At 45.9% G+C, this 24,726-nt stretch overlaps 2 long non-coding RNA genes across 2 annotated transcripts; both read right to left on the minus strand.

The window, feature by feature from the left end:
- Positions 1-9,454: 9,454 nt before the first annotated feature.
- LOC135284158 (uncharacterized) lies at positions 9,455-13,206 on the minus strand. Its single transcript, XR_010349632.1, has 2 exons — positions 13,172-13,206; positions 9,455-9,619 (listed from the first exon to the last, which is right to left on the minus strand). It is a non-coding gene; the product is annotated as an uncharacterized LOC135284158 (long non-coding RNA).
- Positions 13,207-17,724: 4,518 nt separating this feature from the next.
- On the minus strand, positions 17,725-24,444 carry LOC135284337 (uncharacterized). The gene is made up of 2 exons (XR_010349760.1): positions 19,513-24,444; positions 17,725-19,475 (listed from the first exon to the last, which is right to left on the minus strand). It is a non-coding gene; the product is annotated as an uncharacterized LOC135284337 (long non-coding RNA).
- Positions 24,445-24,726: the final 282 nt, after the last annotated feature.

Consider the following 24,726-nt stretch of genomic DNA (forward strand, 5'->3'; position numbering starts at 1 on the left):
CAGCCTTGCTGCACGTGGTCACATCCAGCCCAGAAATCCCTCAGCTGCTTCTTTTAAAGCCCAGATTGTTCAATATATAGAAAATGAAAGTGCAGCTTGTGGAGATATACAGGGAAGAAATATGGCTTCGTCAGAACCCCCAAAACCCTTCCATCAATGCAGCTTCTTCTCAGCAAAACCTCAAGATATCACAGGGACATTTATAACTCCAGCAGCCTTTGATCAGCAAAAAAACCCTCCAGAAGGGTTATGTTCAGCAAGAGATCCACAAGCATTAACAAAACAGATGATCCATAAATCTGGGACAAGTGCTGGGTGACAGCTGGGGCTCCTCTGACATGAATTAAAGACCAAAGGGTCCTCTCAACTCTTTCTACCTCCTGTCCCCACCCCAAGCTATATTTTTTCCCTTCTTCGCTCTGAAGCCACAAGTCTGGAGGGCTCTCGGCGTGAGCTGCGCCTCTGTCAAAATCACTTCACACCCGCAGGAAAATTTTCTAATATGAATTGGGCTTTAAAAAACTTTACCTTGATTTAGTGAGAATATAAAGTGGGGCCACAGTCAATGTGTTATTTGTAGGAACCCTGGAACATGAAGGGTCTCTGCTACCAAGGCAACATTAAGCACTAACTCCCATTTAAAAAGCTCCCAAAGAAGCTCTTTATTCAAGGCAGGGTTTTTAAAACGAGGAACGCAATGTTATCTGCAAGCAGACATTTAAAATATATATAAATACAGGAGGGTTTTGGACCAGCACACTTCCAGGGATTGCTGCAAATGATGTTGTTTTCTTGCTGTTAAAACAGGAGTGCAAGCTAAGAGTGGGAGTTTAGGCTGGGCTCAGCCTGAGCAGGAGTTTAGGCTGGGCTCAGCCTGAGAGGAACAGTGGGGACATCACTGCAGTCACTCAGCCCAACAGAAAATTGCAACTTTTATTTCCACTTGATACAAAAATCTGGAGTTGCCTCTGTAATTCCCAATCTTTGAGCTTCCCTCACGCCATCACTTTAAGAACCAGAGGAGGGGGAAAAAAAGAAAAGGAAAAGAAAAGAAAGGTAACGGAGATTTTATGGGCTGCCAACTGATTGCTGAGCTCATGCTCTATTGGCTTTGAGTGCAGGATCCATTACAGATCCCTCAACTGCATTTTATCCCCCAAGTACATTTCAGCAGCATCGCAGCTCTGGCTCTGCAGGAGCAGGGGGGCTCCTTCTCCTCCCGGCGAGCTGGGAAAGGCTCCTGGAAAAGCCACGGGGGGTTTATCTTCCTGCACAACCCCTCTGAGCTCAGGGAGACTTCACCTCCCGATGCAATTGGGAAATCAGGGCAGAAAGGGGATTAAGGTGCAGGTCCAGGCTCTGCTCTGCCTGCAGTTCTGGCTGGAGCAGCCTCCCTGGATGGCTCCGTGTCACATAATACACTCAGCAACGGCCTTAAACAAATAAGTGGCTTTTGTGCACAATGGGATGTGTGTACAGACCTGCAAAACCACATCCATGCAAGAGCAGCCAGCTATTCTTCACCCCCAAATGAGTCCTTTCCTCACAAAATCTTCTTAAAGCCCTTCCTAAGTGTTATTTCACTTTAATAAACCTGGCAGCACATGCCTTTGTGATGTCTCTGCCTGGCAGCTGGCTGGGCTGAGGGCAGGGGGAATTTAGGTGCCACCTAAAGGGGATAAGTTGGGAAAAGGTTCGGCTGACTGCCTTGACCCTCCAGCTCTGACCAAGATCTCCGGGTAAATTTAGGTCCCACCTAAAGGGGAAAAAAACCTAAATTGGGAAAAAGTTCGGCTTGCTGCCTTGACTCTCGAGCTCTGGCCAGGATCTCTGGGTAAATTTAGGTCCTACTTAAAGGGAGAAAAAAACCTAAATTGGGAAAAATTTCGGCTGCTGCCTTGACCCACAAGCTGTGGCCAAGATCTCCAGGCAAATTTAGGTCCCACCTAAATTCCGGCTTGCTGCCTTGACCCACAAGCTGTGGCCAAGATCTCCAGGCAAATTTAGGTCCCACCTAAAGTCCGGCTTGCTGCCTTGACCCTCGAGCTCTGGCCAAGATCTCCGGGTGATCCTCCTGCCGTGCATTCCCAAAGTCTGCAGACTCAGAAAGCAGGAATTACAAAACGCTTCCAGCTTTCCAGGAATGGTTAGAGCCGCGATTCTCCCCGTGTGCCCGGTGGGAGACACACGGGAATATTTTAACCCATCTCAGCAGCTGCCCGATTTCCCACAGCTCCTCCGGGGAATTCAGACGTCTTTCCAAAGAGACAAACCTCTAGATTTTTAATCCTGTTTCTTTTTTAACCCGCAGCTCGCCTCGGAGCTTACCTGGCCGCTCACCCCACAGGCAGCGAGGCATTTTTGGGAGTTATCTCCCTTTCTGCCCAGCTTTGATCTCGTGCCTTTTCATGCCGGGGCTGGGCCGGGCGGCTCTTTGGAGCATCCCCATCTCTCAGCAGCATCCTTGATGTGGGGACAGCGGGGGCTCCGCGCCAGGGCAGCGCCAACAGCTCCTGTTAGCGCCGCTCCTGCCGTGCCACGGGGCACGGATGCTTCGCATTCCAGCCTTTGATGCCCCCCGGGCCCCGGGTGAAAGATGCGCTGGCTTCAGGAGCGCTGGGGAAGGGAAGGGACTTCGCAGCCCTGGAGAAGCGACGCGGTTGTTTAACAAATTAAAGGAGCGGGGTTCTTAGCCCGGCTCATTAAGAGGTGGAAATGGCAAATGGTCTTTATAATTTGCTCCCTTCTGGGCTATTTTGCCTTTGTGAGATCATTGTTGGGTCAGAAGTTATTTGGGCTCACGTATTTCTCCTGTACCCCAGATCCTTTACCCACACTCGGGTTCCCCCTCCATTAATAACCCTCTGCAAGATGAAAACCAATTAATAAACCTGCCCAGGTGGCCTCCAGCCGTTCTTCCAGCACTAATTTCTATTATTTATTAATATATAATAGATATCTATTTATTATAGATATCTAGCTCTTCCAGAAAACATTCGGGGATGGTTCCCTGCCTATCTCGTGAATCAAAACTCACTTATCGCAACAAAAGGAACCCCTTGAGAGATCTCCCGTCGCTTATTCAAACCAAAAAAAAAAAAAAAAAGGAAAAAAAGAAGAAAAAGAAGCTGCTAATTAGGCTCATAACGACTTATTTTCTCCCCCCTCCCTCCCTTATTTTAAATAAAACCTGATGATGCAAAGTATTCCTTGGCTTCTCGCTCCGTAACCAACCGGCTCTCGGTGGAAAGAGCTTCTTTTTTTTATGGCTGCGTATTAAAAGTAAACCAGCCCATGCCAGCTTTGGATAAAAGGCTATTTATTTTCAACCAATTTGATAGCTGCAGTTTTCGGTAATTGAATTTTCTGTGGTCGGAGAAGCAGTAATCTTAGAAACCAAATAAATATTTTTTAATAAAATGGAACACTGAGAAACCCTATAATAATGTCAAATATGTAGCCACTTATGGATGGATAAATATTTTAAGAAATTTACATCTCACCCAATGCTTTAGGCCTTCAGCTTCGCTGGAAATTTCAAACAACGCTATTTTATTTTGGGGAGGGGGCGGGGGGAACGGAGAGTATTTAGATAAAGAGCTAAATACTAATCCTTCAGTTTGCAGCGGGTTTGATTTCCAGTATTTATGCAAGGAAAGAGAAACCCAAAAATGCTTTCTCAGACCCTTTCCCTGGCACGTGGTGGCCCCAGGGATCCAGGTTGTCCTGCAGCCACCCAGACTCCAAAAAAAATGACCAATTCTGCCAGAACCACCCCCAAAAAAACCCCTCTGCAGAGTCACAGCTCGTGAAAATAATGAAATTTGGGAGAAAATCCTCTTTGGTTGAGGCCTCTGGTGACAATCCTTTGGGCAGGCACTTGTTGCTGGTGGTTTGTGCAAACGGGGAGAGGTGTGACTGAAATCCTCTGCGAGCCAAGGGGAGAGCAGAACAAGGAGATCCCCACCTCTGCAGTGATCCCTGAATTCTGCAGATCCCCGGAATAAATCCCAGCGAGAGCTCACGGCACACCTGGCAGGGGCTCCCTGAGCTTGGGTGCAAATATCTGAGGAGCAAACACAGCTCAGGGCACACAGGAATCGTAAAGGAGGAAAAGCTGCCGCTGCTGCAGCCCCAGGAATCGATGGACACAGGTCCAGAGGCCTCGGCCATCCCAAATTCCCTGCTGCCAACACTTCACAAAATCCCTGATAATTTTGTCGAGCTCCTTTCAAAACTTGGTGTGGTTCCCTTTTCCTGGGAACCACAAGCAAAAAAAAAATCTCTTGGGTATTTTTTTTCCTTTTTTTCCCCAGGCCTTTCTAATTTTCTAAGTCACTGTGGAATAAAGGAGCTTCCATGGGATGTGCAGCAGGGACAGAATTCCCGTTTCCTGCAGAACAGCCAAGCTGGAACTGGAATTCTCGTTCTCTTATGGTGACACCTGCTGGCAAAGGCAGCCTCCTGTAACAGCTTCTGGAAAAGGATCAATCCCAAAAATCTGGATTGGTGAGACCAGGTCAGGGGTTTTGGGAAATGGGGCACAGGAGAGTGGGAGGAACTGGAGTGAATCAGCCAAAACAAGGAAAAACAGGAAGAACACACATTGGGTCTCGAAATTCAGGGAATGCTGCTACAGAAGGGGATAAATTGTTCTCCATCCCCACAGATGAGACATAATAAAGGATCAGTGCACATCCCATTGAGGCAACAAAGATTTGGGCAAGATCCTGTTTAGTGAAAGGTTCCTTCCTGGGGAGGCAATGCTGGAAAATCCTTCACAACCCCTGGATCTGAATTTCCAGTTGTGTTTTTCCCAGCTCATTCCAAGCTGATCAATCAAGACTGATCCCAGCTCAAACACAACCACCACGCTCAGCCCCACCTCTTCTTCTTTTATTCGTTTTCAGTGCTGCTGAAAAGTGAAACCCAGGTGGTTTTCAGCAGGACACCGTGGAAATCAGGGATGAAATTCCCAGTTTATTAATGATGTGCCAGAAAAATGACACAGGAACAGCAGCTCCAGCACTGATGGAGCAATCACAACCACGTGTTGCACACCACAGGTATCCTAAAGGACCAGAGCTTGAATCCCTGGGGATTCAGCTGAAATCCCTGTGTTTTATCCCAAAATTACAGTTCCAGAAATCAAAATGGAGGTGAAATGGTGCTTGGTTGCTCTTTTGGTGTGGAAGAGCAGGGATGGTGGGAGGGGGTTTGCCAGGACAAATCCCTTTGCTTGGCATCCCAACAGGAACCACCATTAGAGATGGAGGACTCCTGAGCTCACATTAAGGCAATTAATTCATAATTAAAAGCTCTGAGCTGCTCCCACACCTCTGGAGAACAGGGAAAAGAGTAGGAATAAGCCATAACTCCCTGGAGGTGGCAAACCTTGTCCAACTGCATTGAAAACTCTTCAGTACAACTTCCAGCCAGTTTATCTCCCTTTCAATAAAGTCCACATTTCCTTCTTTTCCTTTGTTATGGAAAATTCTTGGGATAACAGACAGCGTGGAACCAGCAGGACTAAGTTTGACGAAACCTTTTTAATGATGCATCATGGAAAAAGCAACTGTGGATTGTTCTGGCGGTGCCAAAAAAAAAAGTTTCTGGTTCGTGTGTGGAGTTTCTCCTCCAAGTTTTAGTCTCCACAAGCACCTTGGAGCACACAGTCACTAACAGCTTTTCCAGTCTTTCTCCTGGAGCCTCCATCCCACAATATTTGCCTTGTTCAAGGGGGAAAGATGCATCTTGGAGCCATTTGCTGGGGCAGCTCTGGGGCATCATGCAATATTTATATTCTGTTAATCTGAGAGCTTGAAATGAAAGATGGGAGAGGCCAAATCCAACCTTTCCATAAATGCCATTGATTTGGGAACAGCATTGGATTTGGGCCAGTGTTTTCCCTCGCCTCCCTCTCTGCCTTTCAGGATATTTGTGGAAATGAGGAGCAGGGTCATTTGGTATTCAGCCCTGGCTATGAATTATAATCTGGGTACGAACTGCGCAGAAATTTAAAAGGCAAATTTTTCACCTCAGAAACAAACTTTTCTTCCAGCAGCCAAAAAAACCCAGGGCCAGAGGCAGCCCCTGGCTGGCAGGAAAGGGCAGCACACAAAACACACACGGGGGGTTCACCAGGCTCCACTGCAAAACCAGAACAAAATTAAAAGAATTCCACCCTGGGCAAGGGGGACAGCTTGGAAACTGTTCAGAAACCTGAGGGGGTTCACAAGATTGGCATCATCAGGGACATAAATTTCCATAATATCTGCATAAAAAAATAGAAGCAGGCCACCTTTATGTTCTGTACCTTGTTTAATAAGGGCTATAATGCAATTAAATCACTTCACAATTAATGTTTTGTCTCTGGGCCATTCCTTGGAGTGGCTGATTCCTCCCCCTCAGAGCAGGGAGAACAATGAGGCACCAGAGGGGTTGGGCACGACCTGTTTCATGTGTGGATCACCCTCCCTGAAGGGTCTGTATCTACTGGGGAGGTTGGATAAGATCTCAGATCCTAAGGGTGCTCTGAATTTTTGGATTTGCTGAATTTGTCATGAAACAAAGACTCCAGAAACACCTCAATCCTGCTGGATTTTAGTGCCTTTCTAATTCCTGGATGTATCAAACCTTTCAGATTTCTGGATATACGGATCCCTGAAGGATCTGCATCTTCTGGGGAGGCTGGGTGAGATCTCACATCCTAAGGGTGCTCTGAATTCTTGAATTTGCTGAACTTGTCATGAGATAAAACCTCCAGAAGCACCTCTATCCTGCTGGATTTCACTGTCTTTAGATTCCTGGATGTATCAAACCTTTCAGATTCCTGGATGTCGAGATCCCTGAAGGATCTGTATCTACTGGGGAGGTTGGGTGAGATCTCAGATCCTAAGGATGTTCTGAATTCTTGGATTTGCTGAACTTGTCATGAGGTAAAACCTCCATAAACACCTCAGTCCTGCTGGATTTTATTGCCTTTCCAATTCCTGGATACATCAAACCTTTCAGATTCCTAGATGTAAAGACCCCTGAAGGATCTGCATCTTCTGGGGAGGCTGGATGAGACCTTGGATCTTAGGGATGTTCTGATTCCTTGGATTTGCTATGAGACAAAACCTCCAGGAACACCTCAGTCCTGCTGGATTTCACTGCCTTTGAGAGCCCTGCAGTATCAGACCTCAGTCTGAGTCAGTGCTGGACCCTGACCTCACCAGCTCCACTGCAGATGATAAATCCTGAACTGGAGTGACTTAAGCTAGGTTTTAGGCCCTGGGATCAGTGCTCAGGAAGAGACTGAGGGTCAGGCTCTGTGGAATAGTCCAAACCATCCAAAGCAGACTCTGTACTTCTGACACCTTCTTTGTGTATTGGCTTTTCCTGTTTGGAATTAATTCCTGCTCCATTAACGTCCAGAGTGTCTCCACACATCCAAGTTTTTTGTCAGGTTCTCTCTCATAGATGCAATTTTATCTTAACTTTAGATTAATTCATCCTTCAAAATCAAAAATATCAAGGAAAGCCACATATTTCCTTTCTAGATTTAATAATCCCAGAATTATTGAGGTTGGAAAAGTCTCTCAAGTCCAAGGGGTCCCAGCTGTGCCTGATCCTCCCCTTGTCCCCATCCCAGAGCTCTGAGTGCCTTGGACACCTCCAGGATGGGGACTCGAAACCTCCCTGGGCAGCTCCAAAGCCTGATCACCAAGAAATGAAATGAAAATCCAAATTTCCAGTTTATTAATGATGCAAGAAATGAAATGAAAATCCAAATTTTCAAATGAAAATCCAAGCTTTCCCCCTAGAGAATGTCAGCTCTGCCCTGGTGTCCTTTTCCATCCTTTCCCTCCATCAGCACAGGCACTTGCAGGAACGCTCTGTGAATTTCTGCAGAATTCGCTTTTCCAAACCCTGAAGCTCCTGGGAAGCACCAAAGGCAGGATTTGATCCAGTGGGTCCTGGATGTGTTGCTAAGCAGGGGCAGGGAATGCTGGAAATCCTCCTGTGAGGATTCACTACAGGATCAAACTCTTAGGAATAGGAATGCTGCATTCCAACTGAATTTACCTAAAACTGTCCTGTGTGGGATTCTTCCCTGGAAAACCTCAGTGATAGCAGGAGCATCTCCTGCCTGTTTGTGTAAAAATGCTGTTTGTTCATAAATTTTATTCCCTTTTTCCTCCACGGAAAGGCAAAACATATTAATTTATTTTTATTATTTAATTTATTTTTATTGCTTCATTTATTTGTATGATTTAATTTATTTTTATGATTTATTTGTATGATTTAATTTATTTTTATGATTTAATTTATTTGTATGATTTAATTTATTTGTACGGTTTAATTTATTTTTATTATTTAGTTCTTTTAGTTGTTGTGTGGACTGTGTTGCATCTGAGCTGGGCCATGATTAAACTGACCTGCAGTAAATTGTTTAGTTTGCTCAGATTTCTGACCTCCTCTAAAATAACAATAGCATCTTTTCCTAGGGGGAAACAGGGGTGGATAAAAAGGGAAAAGCCAGCACCCCACTAATTCCAGCCAGCACAAAAGGAGCCTCCATCCAGAGGCACATATGGCATTTTCAGTTCACCTTAACCCTTCCCCTTGGCATTTCAAGGCCTATTAATAAACAAAACAAACTGGCCTCAGAAAACACATGAGCAAACATCTTGGATGGCTGCAGCCGATTACTGAGCCCCTTCCTTCCTCCAGCCAGCACCCCAGGCCTCCACGCTTTTCCCTGGAATATTTTTACCATGAAGGAGCAGCCCTGGGATGTGTTGTGGTAAATATTCCCCCCCAAAAAAGCCCAGGTGGGAAGGTCAGGCAGCGTTTCCTGAGCTCCACGGGACCTCCCCAGCCACTCAAACAAACCCCCTGTGTCCCAGGGAGGAGGGAGGCAGAGCCAGCCTGGCACCAGCAGCATAATTTAGTGTGCAGGTATTTGATTTGATAAAAAAAACCCGACCTTAATTGGAAAGAACTCCATCTCGGGGTGCAGAAATGGATCTATGGATGTGGATAATGGGCTCCTGACAGGGCTGTAATTCAGTGAGAGGGGCCAGAGCCCAGGCTGGGGCTGACATGTCACTCCAGCCTCCAGCAGCCCAGGTTTTCCACCACCCCTAAGAGGGTAGCATGTTGCAGCTGGCAAAAAAATAAACAAACCTGAGCTCTGTGCTAACAGGATTTTTTTCCCCCTCCTATGATTTATGCCATGAGTGAAGGAAAAACAGCCACACGTTTGTGAGGGGAGGTTCCACTCGGCCCCTCCTGGGCATGGACACTGGGAAATGCAATTTTTTGGGGAAGGACAGCATCTTAAATGCACGTGCAGGACTTTATTTTTAGTTTTTCACTTTAATTTCCAGGGAAATCTGTGCTCTGGTGAGGAGAAACTTGTGCAGCAGTCAAGCAGCACTTTTGGTATCACTCATTAAAGTTGGGGTTTTATTTAAAAACTCCTCCTTTATTCAGGAGTCAGAAAACCAAATATATCCCTCTTCCAAACAGGATTTTCTGCTCTTGGCTACCTCGGTGGGTTTTTCCAAACTGTAGTTTGCAGTCTGCCTTCTGAAACAAACTCATTTCGACTTTTTCCCATCTTCCCTCTCTGTGGATTCAGAGCACAACTCTGGGTAAGAGCAGAGTCCAGGGAAGCTGGAAACTCCTAAATGAGCTCAAGGAGGGTTTGAAAGCCCTGAATCCCTGTCAGGCACTGGAAGGAGGGAGCACACAGGGCTCAGGAGTGATGACAGGCACAGACAGCACCCCAGGGCTCCCCCAGTGCCCAGCCCAGCCCTGGGATTCCCTTTTCCAGCTGGAGCCTGGGAAATGACTGAATTCCCTCTCCAGGCTGGCTCTGGGCTTTCTCCCATTGTTCCCAGTTTGTTTTTCTTTCCAGCAGGAACACAGGGCTGCAGTGTTGGATTTGCAAGGGGAGATGACAAACACAGAGCATCAGGCCTTGCTTTTCACCTTGGCCATGTGGAACGTTTCACCTGGGAGCCAAAAGAACTCTGTGGATTTCTTCTCCCATTCCTTTCTATCCCAAAAGTGACAATTTCAAGGGAATAAAGATTTTAAAGAGAGGATTCAAGCCTTGTTTTTCACCTTGACCAAATTTTACCTGGAAGCCAAAAGAACTCTGTGGATTTCTTCTCCTGTTCCGTTCTATCCCAAAAGTTTTTAATCCCTCATAATTTCAAGGGAATAAAGATTTTAAAGAGAGGTTTCAGGCCTTGCTTTTCACCTTGGCTCTGTGGAACATTCTACCTGGAAAAGAACTCTGGATTTCTTCTCCTGTTCCTTCTATCCCAAAAGTGATAATTTCAAGGGAATAAAGACTTTAGTGAGAGGATTCAAGCCTTGCTTTTCTCCTTGGGCATGTTTTACCTGGAAGCCAAAAGAACTCTGAGGATTTCTCCTCCCATTCTTTCTATCCCAAAAGTGATGATTTCAAGGGAATAAAGATTTTAAAGAGAGGTTTCCACCAGATTTTACAGAAGAGGGAATTGGATAGGGAGCTTCTCTGGCCTTGAAGACAGCAGAAAAAAGGAAGGAAAAGAGAGGGAGGGATGGTGAAAAGTGGTTTTTATTAAACCCTCTGCACAGCAAACACTTGTTTATTGCTCTGGGGAATTTTCCATCCATCTCCCTGCTCCCAAAATCCAGGAGCTGAGTCTGAGGAAGGGCCCTGAGCTTTACGAGCTCTGGTCCATAAATCTGCTCTGGGCTTTGGGATCCTGGTGTCACCTTTCAGAAACAGAACCCAGAGGAACCTCTGAGCCTGGGCAGTTTCCACAACACCCAAACAGAAATATCTGAAATATCTGTGCCAGCAGAGGGAAAGAGGGTCAGGGGCTTGTGCTGGAAGACAGAAATTAGCCAAGATCCTCCATCCCAGAACAGCAGGATTTGCTTTAAAAAAAAAAACAAAAAAAACCAAACACCAAAAAAACCCCAAAAACCAAAAAACAAAAACAAAAAAACCAAACAAACAAACAAACAAAAAAAAAACAAAACAAAAAAAACAACAAAAAAACCAAAACAAAACAAACAAACAAAAAAACCAAACAAACAAAAAAAACCCAAATAAACCAACCAAAAAACCAAACCACAGAAAAAAATCACATAAATTTCTGTGATAAAGTTTTTTACAAAAATACATCACAGAAATAACTGTGGTAACTTTTTTTCAAACACAAAGAAACATCTTTTTTTTTTTTTTTACAAAAAAATCACAAAAATATCTGTGCTATCTTTTTTTTTACAAAAATACAGAAATAGATATTTTTTTACAAAAGATATCACAGTAATATCTGTGCCAGCAGAGGGAAAGGGGGTCAGTGGCACTGGGCTTGTGCTGAAAGACAGAAATTAGCCAAGATCCTCCATCCCAGAACAGCAGGATTTGCTTTTTACAGCTTGCTGCCACCCCAGCTTGGTGCAATCCTCCTCCTCTTTAACAACAGCGAGTCCAAGCACACAAAACCTGAATTTTCCCATCATTTTTGTCCTTCCTGCAGAAGCAAACCCCGATCCCCAGCCCAGCAGCAGCCTGGCTTCACGTGCCTGAGCTTTATATTCTAGAAATGGAATATAACAGCGTGTCAAATGTTTGCTTTGGCCATCCCAATGCCTCAAATCCCCTTTTTATACTAATATTTCAAATGGGAAAAGCTTTAAAAGAATGGGCACAAATTACTGCTTCAAAGGTTTTATTGGGCTTCCAGCTGAGCATTGCTTCTGCTAAGAATGGGGATTTGGAAAAAAAAAAAGGCAGAGTTTAGGCTGCTTTATTGGGGTTTATTTCCTCTGCTGCTGCAGTTCTGAAGGAGGGAGAGGAGCAGCACAAAGAACAAGGAGCAAAGAATGATTTTCTTCCCCCTATAAATCCCAATAACTCTGATTTTTTACAGTTCATAAAGACTGACCTCTAAGTTATCCCAATTTAAAAACCCAGGAAAAGTCACTTCAGCAGAAGTGAGAGGGGTTTCTCATCAGTGACAGCCACACTAAAAATACTCCTTTTTAAACTATTATTTTATGAAATATTAGGAAATTGTGGGCAAACATTTTGTTGAAAATTCAATCTATAAAATCTCTGTTGTTTAAGCTCAGAGAGAGGCACAAGAGCAGACAGAAAGGCAGAACCAGCCTGGCTGGGATTGAGGGATTCACACCAGGGCACCGTGTGGGATGATTTCCCTGATTTTAGTGCCTTGCCACTTCCCAGGGTTTATCAGCTCAGCTTTCAGAGTCTGGGCTGGCCGGGACAGCCCATCCCATCCCATCCCATCCCATCCCATCCCATCCCATCCCATCCCATCCCATCCCATCCCATCCCATCCCAGGGAGGGGCTGCTCCTGCTGGGAATCCAACCCTGGGCTGAGGAGGGAGGGGTCAGCCAGGTGTGCTCTGGGTGACACTGCCGGGGTCCCAGGGCAACAGAGATAGTGAAGCTGGAACCAAACCTGCAGCTCAGAGGGGATATTGCAAAAAAACCCTCTGGGAGGGTGGGGAGGGGCTGGGACGGAATTCCCAGAGAAGCTGGGGCTGCTCCTGGATCCCTGGAAGTGTCCAAGGCCAAGCTGGAGCAAACTGGGGCAGTGGAAGATGTCTCTGCCATGGCAGGGGTGGGTTTGAGGTCCCTCCAACCCAAACCATCCCGGGATTCTGTGAGAACTCACTCGTGGCATTTTCTTCCATGGCATTTATTGTTCCCTGCAGTTTCCAAATGCAGGGATTTGAGTGTGGACACAAATCTGCCCTGCTGCTGCTCATCTCTGCACTTTTCCCTGGCTGCCAGGCCACAGCAGGTGCAGGTGAGCCACTGCTTGTGGGGTGGGGAATAAAAACCCAAGCTCTGCATCCAAAAGCTTTTCAGCTCAGTCTGGGAGCAGCAAAAGGAACTGCACTACTGGAATCACCCATCCTTCCCTGCCAAGGAAGCACTTTTTGGTGGAGAACAACAGCCTGGGGAGAACTTTGAGAACTTTGAGTAAGAGAGTGAAGGAGGAGTTAACCCAGCCCCGTTTGACTCCAGGACTCCAGTGTCAAAGCACAGCAAGCTGTCCCTGGTCCCTGTGCTCTGTCTGAGCTGCAGCTCTTTGCAGCAGGAACTTCCCTGCTGGCAGGGCTATCACGGATCCTTTTCCTCACCTGGCACCTCCAGGAGCTGATCCTGCAGGGTCTGACCCTCTCAGCAAGGAAGTGAAATTTCCATTTATTCAGCCACAGAGAACCAAGTCTGCACACCAGGGATTAACAATGCTTGGTGCTAAGGAGCAAAAAAAGAAATAAAAATAAAAGAAATAACAGCATTTCAGGTTTTAGAATGCCCAAATCTACCAAGAGTGCTCAGATATTAAAAAGCAGATTTATTTATAACCCCTTGCCTCACAATGGCACCTTTGGATGCTGATTCCCTGCACTTTACAGGGAGTTCATCTCCAGGAATCCATTCTGCAGACAGTGCAGCCAAAGCCACATGAAAGAGGGACAAAGATCAGAGGCAGCAGAGCCAGGGATACACAGAAGGAAAAAGACAACTTGAAGAGTAAATCAGGGTTTAAAATTCAAGCAGCATTTTTCAATTATTCAAGGCACTGTTTTCTTAACAAGGATTAGAAAATGATATTTCAAATGCATCACTTGAGCAGGATGACACCTTTTCAAATGAAGGGTTTCTGTTGCTGCTCCTGTTATTCTGTCTGGACTAAAAGATGACTTTCAAGTATTTTGCCTATCATTTTTAAAGAGGGGAAAAAAATTAGCAAGCCTGAAAGAACAAAGGCAACACTTCAAAGCCTTCAGCAGAGAAGGAAGTGCTTTCTAGCAAAAATCATCCACTTGTGTCAATGAAACCTTTGTCAGGCAGTTCCTCTCCTGCCTTGGCTGCTGCTGCCGCTGAAGACAGAAGGGAAAGAGAATCCTGAGAGAATGAGGAAAGTCATGTCCCAGCAAAGTCCCCTGTGTGCCCTCTGTGGTTGTGTGACAAGCTGTTATGGAGAGGAGCTGAGGAGCACACGCACCTTCTACTGCCCTGGAGAGGGTTTAAACCCCCTGGAAATTTGGGAGGCTGATTTTTTATCCCCTACCCCAGGAGCTTCTGGAGAGGTTTTTGCAGCAATAAGGAGCAGTGGTAGTTAGAAGCAAGGCCATTTCCACAAGAACTGCAATTCCTCAGGCTCTCCATATTTGTTCATGCTCCTCAGTCCCAGGGAACTTTGCAGTTTCAGAGAATTGATCCAGTGATCACCTGCACTGGGCTCTGGATCAGCCCACAGCATCAGGGGAGGCTCATTCCCTCTGACCCTCAGGCTCAGCCAATGGAGATTTCTCTTCTCAACCATCTGGAGTGCCATGGGGATTTTCAGCTTTTTTGGTTCAGGTACTAAATTCATGTCGGGACCTCTGTTCTGTTTTCTAACAGGTTTTTTGTGGTCACATCCTCCTGTGCAGCTGTACCACTCCTGACACAACCCGAGCCTTCACAGCTCTCTTCAGGGCCCCTTTTCAGGGGGGCCCTACCCCAGAACTCCCCTTGGCAGTGCTCCTTCTCTCCTGGAATATTTGGAATATTGCAGAACACGTTGTTAAACACGGCTTTAACACGAGTCAGTGCAGTTGCTCTGATAGCTATTACCCCTAACGAGCTTCCCCTCCAAACCCAGTCGCTTTTGACCTCCACACACCTGGAGGCTTCACCCTCCTGCTGCACCTCTGACCTATCCCCTATAATTGACACCGGGCAATTATCAGCAATTTGTTGGCTTTGTTTTCCTTAGCACCCAATTATGCAAATAATAGACCTGGAATAGAGCTGCTGGGAGCTTGGAGCAAAGTGTTTCATGCCTGAGTGACTCTGCCAGCCCAGCCCGATGTGCGGGAGCAGGAAATGAGAATTCAGGGAATACTTATCCCAGGCAATCTCTGTCGGGGTGGCAGAAGGATATTTAATACTTTTTTTTTATTAACTCTTATGAGAAGCTCCAGCCTGGATGCTGCCTGCTCCCATGGACTGCTGGATATTTCATTTTCCTTTGCTCCTGAGCTTCCCATCCTGGCTGTGCACCCTCAGTTTTCCTTCAGGGACAAGGCAGGGCTGGGATATTGGCAAATGCCAGCAAAGAAATACACATTTTCCAAACCCAAAGGGGAGAACTTGATCCAAATCATGTGGAAGGAGTATCCCTACACAGGGAGTGGAGCAGAGCAATGCCCTGGCTGTGTCCAAATTGGATTTTGAGCTTGAATTCACGTTTTGTTTTTCTCTTTCCATGTTCTGTCCATGCCCACCTTGGATTATGTGCTTGAATCCATTGGTTTGCCTTTTTCTGTCCATGCCCACCTTGGCTTTTGTGCTTGAATCCATTGGTTTCTCTTTTCCTCTCCACGCTCTGTGCAGTTCACAGTGCTGAAAGCAGAACAGCTGATCCCATCCCATCCTGCCCTCTGTATATCAAAAGGGTTTTTAACCCACAGAGTTTCATCTGCACCAAAGACAGGGATAAAAACCAGTGGATAAAGGACATTTTGTGCCCCTTTTCCTCACCTTTCTTCACCCCACTTGGGTCTATGGGAAGTGTCAAGATCAGCACTGTCTCCACCAGTCCCTTGCCAGCCTTGTGACCTCATCCTGCTAAAAGATTAGAACACATTTTCAGATGTTCAGGGCTATTTTTAGACAGACCCAGAGACACGTGGAGAGGAAAGGGGCAGGAGGACTTTGTTCATCATGGAACAAACTGTGTGTCTGGAGAAAGCACTCAGATTTCATGTCAGTGCACAGAACTGCCCTGGGTAAAGCTGGGTTAGCTCCATCCAGCTGAGGTGGCACTGCTGGAATGGATTCCCTCAGGGAAGGGGCTGCAGTGACTGAAAATGCACAGGGGGGCTCTGAGCTGCACCACAGGATGATGTGCTCTGTCAGGTGTCCACAGAACAGGAACAAAAGCAGCAGATCAGAGCACAGACAGCAATCTGGGCTGTGGGCTGACAGCCAAGCTCTGCCAGGGTGACAAGGTCTCCACTTTTCCATGACAAGGGGACACCCGAGGCACAGCCCCTCTGGAGACTCAGTCCCATCTCCGTGCTGCTCCTCACCCAACACTGGAGAATTTGCTCCCCTGACATTCCCTCTGTCCTCTCCAGGAGTTCAAAACTTGGATTTCCATCAATCCATTTCCTGAGATGAAAACTTGGTTTCATCTCAGGAGCCATCAAGGAAGGAAGGGAAGAAAGACAATTAAACCAACCCCCCCAAATCCACAACAACACATTAAACCAAACCCCCCAAATCCCAGAATAACACATTAAACCAACACCCCCGAAATCCCAGAATAACACATTTAACCTACCCCCCAAATCCCAGAGTAACACATTAAAGACACTGCTGCAGAACAAAGAATCTATATTTTATAAAGAATATATCTATATATTTTGGAATATCCAACAGGCAGCTCCAGAAAGCCCCTCCCAGCACTGTGCTTGGTGATCTGCCCACCCTGCCAAATGCAGAGCTTGCTTCCAGCCATGCCTGGCACTTTGCCACCCAGGAACAGCACTCTGGACTCGGGAATGGCTCTTGCATGTCACGCTCGTGGGCATTTGGCCCACGGAGTGCTTTGTTACCCAATCCATAAATCCATGAAATCCAAGCCTGAGTCAAATCGGAGACATTGTGGAAACCCAGGAGGGCTTGAACGAGCTCCTGGAATAAAACTGCAGCCCCTCCCCAGGCAGAGCAGTATTTTTAGGAAGTGGATTGAGAAATGTTTTCCTTGCTCCATTTCCATGTTTACTGGGATACAACATTGTTACACTGGATTGCATCAGAAAACACAGAAACAGCTCCACAAATCGATCTGGCCACAAGATCTCTGAGGAATTTACTCCTTGTCTCCAAGGAGTTTACTCAGCACAAACAATGGCAAATAAAGACAAGTGCTTCTCCAATAAATAACCACTGGGATATAGATATGTCAGGAATTTGGGGTGGATTTTAGGATCCTAAAACCTTGGATATGGCTGTTTATAAATGTAGAGGAAATAATCACATCCAAATGAAATTTGCTGTATTTTTTAAAGGCCCTATAAATGAAATAATGATGGGACCATCCTCTCCCTGGGGCTTTCAGTGTCTCAGCCACTCCAGGGAATGAACTGGACTCTACTTTAGCATTTCCAAAGCCCAGAAATCCTTCTGAGGTCTGAACTCACATCTCCAGCCAGCCAGAATTCCAGGGAATTGATTACCAACATAATGGGAAACATGGCAGCTTAAAAATGGTTGGTTTGAACTTGGGATCTCTTCAATAACAGAGAGAATAAAAATGTTCAAGCGTTGCCTTTCAGACATCTGAGTGGCCTCTGCGTGTAATCAATTAGAAACCAACTCCATTCCACAGGAAAATGGCTCTGGCTTAGCCAAAAGATAATTTTTGTGAAATAGGTGAACTAATTTTTCCCAGGTCAAGCATATCCTGTGACTCCTTCCCTGCTCTCTCTGCTCCTTGCCTTGTCTTCCCAGTTAGTTTCAATTCATTGGTCCAAAACCAATGGAATTTCCTCTCCAAAAATAATAATTAAAAAAAAAATAAAATAATGATGGAAATTATTCTGACAGGGACAAAAATCCCAATAAAATGGCACAACAACAACCAACCCTGATATGAATTCATTTGCATGCAGGGATTTCCAAGTCCTACTAGTTGTTTTTTTTTTTTAATTAGTTTTTGTTTGCTTGCTTGAAAAATTAAAGAAACATTTTATTTTATTTTTTTTCCTTCAATAAACAGCAAAAAAAAGTTACATTGTGAGGCTTCCAGGTGGGCAAGCAGGATGCTGTCACTTCCATTTCCCCACTGAGCTGAATTTTTCTGGCAAAACTCTGGCAGGCTCCAGGAGCAAGTTTGATTTTGCAAAGAGATTATTTTGTATCAGAAAATTCTCTGGATGGAAAATGCCCCAGCAGACCCATTCAGTGAGAGTGGCAACACTGAATTTCAGGGGGATTTGTTGCAAGGCTGCTTTTGCCATTAGTGACCAAGCACTGCGTGCAGGAAAATCTGGGAATTAGGGGGCTTAATAACAGGAATTAATTACCTGAAGTAAGAGGAAGTGTGGATGTATGAAGAATACAAGAGGTTGTGGCTGCCCCATCCCTGGAAGTGTTTAAGGACAGGGCTTGGAGCAGCCTGTGATGGTGGAAGGTGTCCCTGCCATGGCAGGGGACGGGGTGGGATGAGATGTAAGGTCCCTTCCCAACCCAAAGCATTCCAGAATTCTTTGATTCTGTGAAATTTGGCTGTCGCCGTGAAGCCCTTTAGAATTCAAACTCCACAAAGAGAAGTGGTTCATTCAAAAGTTGAAAAACGGGCTCAGAACCTCTGTCTGCCACGGCTTTGTAACCAGGAGCTGAAACCACTCAGCTCCGGAGCTCCTCGTGCTCTTATCAGGACACTGCACATTTTCATGCTGAGGAAAGAGACTCAAGGATCAAACACAGCCAGAGCTGCACTGGTTCAGTCCCAACACCACAAACAGCACCCAAAAATCAGCCCTGTGCCCAAGCTGCTCCCCGAGCCTCCCCTGGGAGTGCTGTCTGAGCAGGGAGCTGTTCCTAGAGGCTGGCACACCGGGATAATTCAGGAATACAGCTCATGTCCAAAAGGAATTTGTTCCTCCTCCACCCTGTACGTGGCAGACGCTCTGTGAGGACACCCAGATGAACTTTTTCACCTGAATTAGAACAAAGTGTTTTGCTATTCTCTCTCGGGTTTCCTTCTCCTCCCTCTCCACCCCTTTCCCTGTCCTTATTTTAATCTACAAACCAGGAATGGCTCTGCGGGCGTCCTGCCAGGGCACAGCTCGCCTTCACCTGGCAAATGCTGGGCTCCTTCTCCTGGCTCCAATTAAAAACCAGGACAAAAAGGAGGAGACAGGAGGTCCTTTTTGAGCCAAGGCATCCGCCCAGGGTGTCCAGACTTTATAGGAATTAAATTTATGGGAACTAAAGACTCCCATCACTTTCTTGCTTTTTCTTTTGCTCTAGAAGATGTTTTTATCACCCTTGGTACTGGGGTAAAAATGTTTTAAAAGGCTGACATTATGAATATTTTAGTATTATTTTCCTTTTGCTTAATAAATAAAATGAAATTGTTTAGAGATGTGCATTTTAATGCAAAACCAACTTTTATTTCTGGTCTAACAGCTAAGTGAGAAATGTTGGGAGGCACTTCAGAACACAGGGCCTGTGGGGCTCTCAAATCCAGCAGCAGCAAGTCATCCATCAACTCATTCCTAATTGTCTTATCCCCAATAAACCAATCATATTTTAATTGAGCACTTTGCAGGTCTCATCGAGGAACTTGGAGCTGTTACTCACATCCTAAGGGCTTCTTCAAGTGGGACAGAGAGCCACCAGCAGGTGCTGGCAGCAGTGTTTGGGGGGATCCTTCACCTCAGCCAGATGTGCAGCTGTGATTTGGATCCTTCACCTGAGCCAGATGTGCAGCTCTGATTTGGATCCTTTACTTCGGCCAGATGTGCAACTTTAATTTGAATCCTTTACCCGAGCCAGATGTGCAGCTCTGCTTTGGATCCTTTACCTGATCCAGATGTGCAGCTGTGATTTGGATCCTTTACCTGATCCAGATGTGCAGCTGTGATTTGGATCCTTCACCTGAGCCAGATCTGATTTGGATCCTACCTTTGAGCCACCCTCCCCACGACCCTGTCACCCAGCCCTGTCCCTCACACTGATTTCCTGCCCCCAGCTCTCCCCACTCTGGCATCCTGCTGTAAGATTTGAGTTCTGGCATTTGTCAGCTCCCTCAAACCCCTTTTTTCCTCCCCGTTTCAGTCCCCAAACCATAATTCCAGCACATTTCAAGGGTGAAGCTGGAAGAACAGAGCCTTGCACCCATCCCTGGCACTCCCTGCGGTGGAACTTCTCTCCCGCAGGTTGGGTGAAGCCCTGAGCGCCCTCATTTCCATCTCAATAAAAGCAAGACGGGAATTCATCCCGCTGACTGACGTGGGAACGGCTCGAAAGGCAGGATGAAGAAAGCAGCGCTTCTTCAAATTGCAAACTCCTTTGGGCAGGGAAAAATGCCAGGTCCTGCCACTGCTGAGTGACTCGGCAGGGATGGAACGGGGACAGCCCAGACCTTGTGTGTGCCACGGGCTCTTCCAGCCGGCCCGAGACACCTGCTCGCTTCCAGCCGTGGGCAATCGCATTAATTAATGATTAATGATGATAGGGCTCTTGGAAACAATTTTTTTAGCCAAGCATCACACTTAAATGACTCAGAGGAGTCGGTAATCGCTGGGCACCCGCCAGCAGCTCCAATGCAGAGGAAGCAGGCTGCCTTCAGGGATTGTTCTGCACTCCGGGGGAATTAGGGATGCCCGCTGGAATGCGATTAAAGCCCCGGGCTGCGATGGGATCAGCCCGCGGAGGATCAAAGCTGCTCTTGGGCAATAATCGGCATTAATAATCGGCATTAATAACTGGCAATCATCCGGGGCCAGTTCGGATCAGCCGGCTCTTCTGGGATGCTGGAGAGCAAAAGTGAGTTAGTTGAGTGTCCAGGGCCTCGGGGCTGAGACAAGATCACCAGGAATCACATCAGAGCAGATAAATAAATGTGAAATCAGAGCATTCCTGCCCTGCTGTTGTCACAGCTCCTGAAGAATGAGCAGAACACCTTTTTTTTTTTCCTGTAAGATTTCCATCTTAAGCCTCATCCAGATGTGGCTGTACCCATCAAAGGACCGGAATAACCTGCTGAAAACAGTTTCCCCTCGAAGCAGGGGTGAGGGGAGGTTGGAAAATGCTGGGGGACAGGGAGTGACTCACTGCATGTCCAGACAATCAGACTGGACCCAAAAGGTGTCAGACATCACCTAATAGTGGAAATGAGGAAACCCAGATAAGATAAGTGCAAAGAGACTCGGTAACTCTGCAAGTTGCAGCAGCCCAGAAGTCCAAAAATAAGATGAAACAAAGACCCACAATGAAACAACACAAACTTGACAATGTCAAACAAAGCAGCAAAACAAGGCAGAGCTCCCGGATGATTCTGGAATTCTGCCTCCCTCCCTTAATCTGCTCATGGAACCCTTCCCAGCTCCCTTCCCTGCTGGCTGTCCCTTATCTGGGCAGCAGCTCATTTTACAGGAATGACAGAAAGGGTGAAATAAATGTTGGCTATCTGCAGCGTCCCCAAGTCCCAGCTGCCAGCCTGCAGGGGAAGGTGGCACCACAGGGGACACGAGTGCTGAGGTCAGGAAGAAAATATGTCACTGTCGGATGCCAAACGCCAACCCCTGCCCACTTGTGGAAGATGCAGGGGCACAATTTGCAAGGCTGGGGTTGTCAGCCCTGGTACATTGTCCAAATCTGGGTTATTTATGGCCACCTTCCCTAAAATACTGCTTGGAAATGTTAATTTTGTGTTCTGCCTGCAGGCCCAGCAGCAGCACGGGGAATGCCATGGGAGCAGTGGCCCCAGGGCTGCAGGATCCTGGGAGGAGAAATGTTCTTTATCACCTTGCAGCAGCACTTGAACACCCACACAATGAAAAGAGACCGATAAAGAACAAATTAAAAAGGGATTTATTTTAATCCTAGACTTTTCATGTGTTTAACAGTCCCAACTTCAGCCCTGGTTTTCCCCCATAATGCTCAAAATTCCACATCTCCTCTAGACACCTGGAGCTGTGGATTCCAGCTCTGCACTCCTGTGTTCCTCCATCACAGGTGTTGAGGTTTGAAGGATCAGGAACCAGGAATGAGCAATACTTAATTAATTTCCTCTCTTCTCATAATCTACAATTAATTCTGAACAGTTGGTGGGTGCAACCTTGAAGAGTGTTTTGCTGGGGAATATGAAGATTTTTCAAAATTAAATATTAATTCTAGTGTCCACCGATGTTTCTACATAAAATAAATAATAAATAATTCTAATAAATTATTTTAATTTCTAAGACAAACCAGTCAGAGCATGGGGATGGAAGGGCAGGGAGATCCTGGGAAGCAGGGCTTGCCAGCTTCTTGGATTTTCCACTCATTTTAGCATAGAAGCCCAAATCCTCAGCATTGTGCTTTTTGGCATTATTAAATCAAAGTTTTCCACCGGTACAGAACTTAATACTGCATTGCTGGAAGTGGAATCATGGGGAAAATTGTGTTTTCTTTACCTTTCAGATACAATAAATAGATAAAAGAGTGAAAAAGGAAAGTTATTCAAAGAACCAAAGGCTCCAGCTCAATGCAGCCAAGACAATGTTCTGTGAGACAGATCTGGAAAAGAGATATCAGCAGAAATGTCCATCAGCCAAAATTAATATTTGCACAAAAATGGTGACTCATTTCAACTGGGATTTCCTCTCCTGGCCACTTATGGAATATCAACTGTGTCTCCATCGAGTTTGATGCAACAACTTTCATCTGAGAGTGAAAAATGTTCAGCTCAGGTAAGGCAGGTTTTGTTTTTGGGCCTGGATTCTTCCCCTGAGTGCAACTTCTGAAGTGTTCAGGGAATTTTTGTCACCCAAAATTCCATCACAGGGTATTGCTCAACTCTTTTTATGATGCAGCCACTTCCTGACCCAAGCTGTCCCCCGGGAATGCAGCATGGAACCAGCACACCAATTCCACACTAAATTCTCAAATTGGACTTCCCAAATAAAAGCAGAAAACACCTCAGGAAAAACAACACTCCAGATTTCTTCCATTTTCCTAAAACACAAATTTAGTTCTAAGCTATTTAAGCCAAAGGGAGGCACTTCAGGGCACTTTCAGTTTGCTCCAGGCTCGATTTTGGAGTTTTGGAGTTTGCTCAGTGTCACAGAGGTGGAACATTAGGAAGCTCCACCTCACAATGGCACAGACAATAACTGGAGGTGTTCAAAACATTTAGGAACATGTCAGCTGTAAACTCAGGTGTAAAGTGACGAAACTTACTTAATTTCCTTCTGGCTCTGAATTTTATAATTTCAGTATCATTGAATGTGTTTAACTCAGTGTATGAGGAGTTTTCCCTTCTCCTCCTGCAGCTTGCAGGATGCTCCTAAATAAAAAGGATTTTATCTAACTGCATCCATGGAAGGGAATGATAAATAAACATGTCAGGAAAACATCTAAACTCAGGAGTAGCATGAGAAAACTACACCATCTATTTAATGTTCTTCTGGCTCTGAATGTTATAATTTCAATATCATTAATTGTGTTTTATTCAGTGTATGAGGAGTTTTCCCTTCTCCTCCTGCAGCTCGCAGGATGCTCCTGAACAAAAAGGATTTTTTATCCAACTGCATCCATGGAAGGGAATGATAAATAAACAATTAACACTGAAAGGAAATCACTGCTGATTTTCTTTTTTCTTTCTTTCTGAAAATCACTGTCAGGAGTGTGTTTCATGTAAAACACAACAGCTCTGGGGACATTCGCTGAGAGAAAAAAAAAATCAGCAGAAAATCCGTCCTTGATAACTCAGAAGCAACTTCTGAAATTCAGAATCTGCACAGAAATGAAAAGACAAAACCCTGCTGTGAGGTGCCAAGGGAGAATCTGCGTTTCTGTCTCAGTCTGACTGCACACTTACCTGCTCGTTAATATTTTATATTTTGGATTCTCCAGAGCAGGCACTATTTTCCAGAAGTACAGAGTATTTTAGTGCTCAGCTTGCTGCTCTTGGCACTGGATAAACACTGGGTCACAGTTAAAAAAAGCACATTATGCATTTAATCATGTCGATATGGAAAGAGTAGGATTTATTAAAAGCACCTAGATAAGTTCCAGGCCTTACTCCCATTAGCTTCCAGTGGTGACTCACAAGCTGGTTTTATGAACTGTCTGGAAAAATCCCTCTGGGATCCCACTGCATCTTTAAGCGCATTTTGTAAATGTGACCTGCTGCTCCTTCCAGCCCTCAGAACTACGGGGTGATTCCTGTGGGGAATTTAGGAATGACAGGAATAAACCAAATAAACCCGGGACACCCCGCCTGAGGCACGCTCAGCACCCATCCCATTCTTAAATCCGTCCATTTCTCATTCTCTTTTTGTTGACATTCTTCTGAAAACCCACTGGGCTCTTGCTATTTCATTAACTGTCTAGACAGTGCTGCAGGTAAATACGGGGGACTTTAAAATGGGAATTAACACAGTGGGGATTAAAAAAAAAAAAAAAGGTAAATAGCGGAAAATAGCGAAGGTGCTGCTTCTGCTGCCCTGAGCGCTCGGTTAATTTAGGAAGGTGTTTCTGTGACTACTCAGCCAAAAGGTCTCTGAGGATAACTTGCTGCGTGAGAAGGGTGCTTGGGAGGACTGGTTAAGGACGGAGTTGCTCAGGGATGGAGTAATTTACACCGATTTTATTCCTTACACCCAGCCCCGCTGCCGGCCACGCTCCTCCGCCCGCTCGCGGCTCGCCGCCGCCATCTTGCCGGCGGCGAAACGCCGGGCGCTGATTGGCTGCTGCGCCTCGTACCGACCAATGGGAGGAGAGCTGGCTGTTGCCATGGCAACAGCGTGCGAGAGCGGCCCCGCGGCCTGCGCGGGGTTCTAAGGAATTAAATGTGAATTATAACGCTTAAAACGAGTTATACCCGAATTATAACCGAGTTATACCTGAATTATAACAGCTACAACTGACTTATAACTGAATCGTTGCTCCGTCCCTTCCACACCGTTTAAATTTTCCC

This window comes from Passer domesticus, chromosome 20 (genome assembly GCF_036417665.1).
Source record: "Passer domesticus isolate bPasDom1 chromosome 20, bPasDom1.hap1, whole genome shotgun sequence".
NCBI classification, from domain to species: Eukaryota; Metazoa; Chordata; class Aves; order Passeriformes; family Passeridae; genus Passer; species Passer domesticus.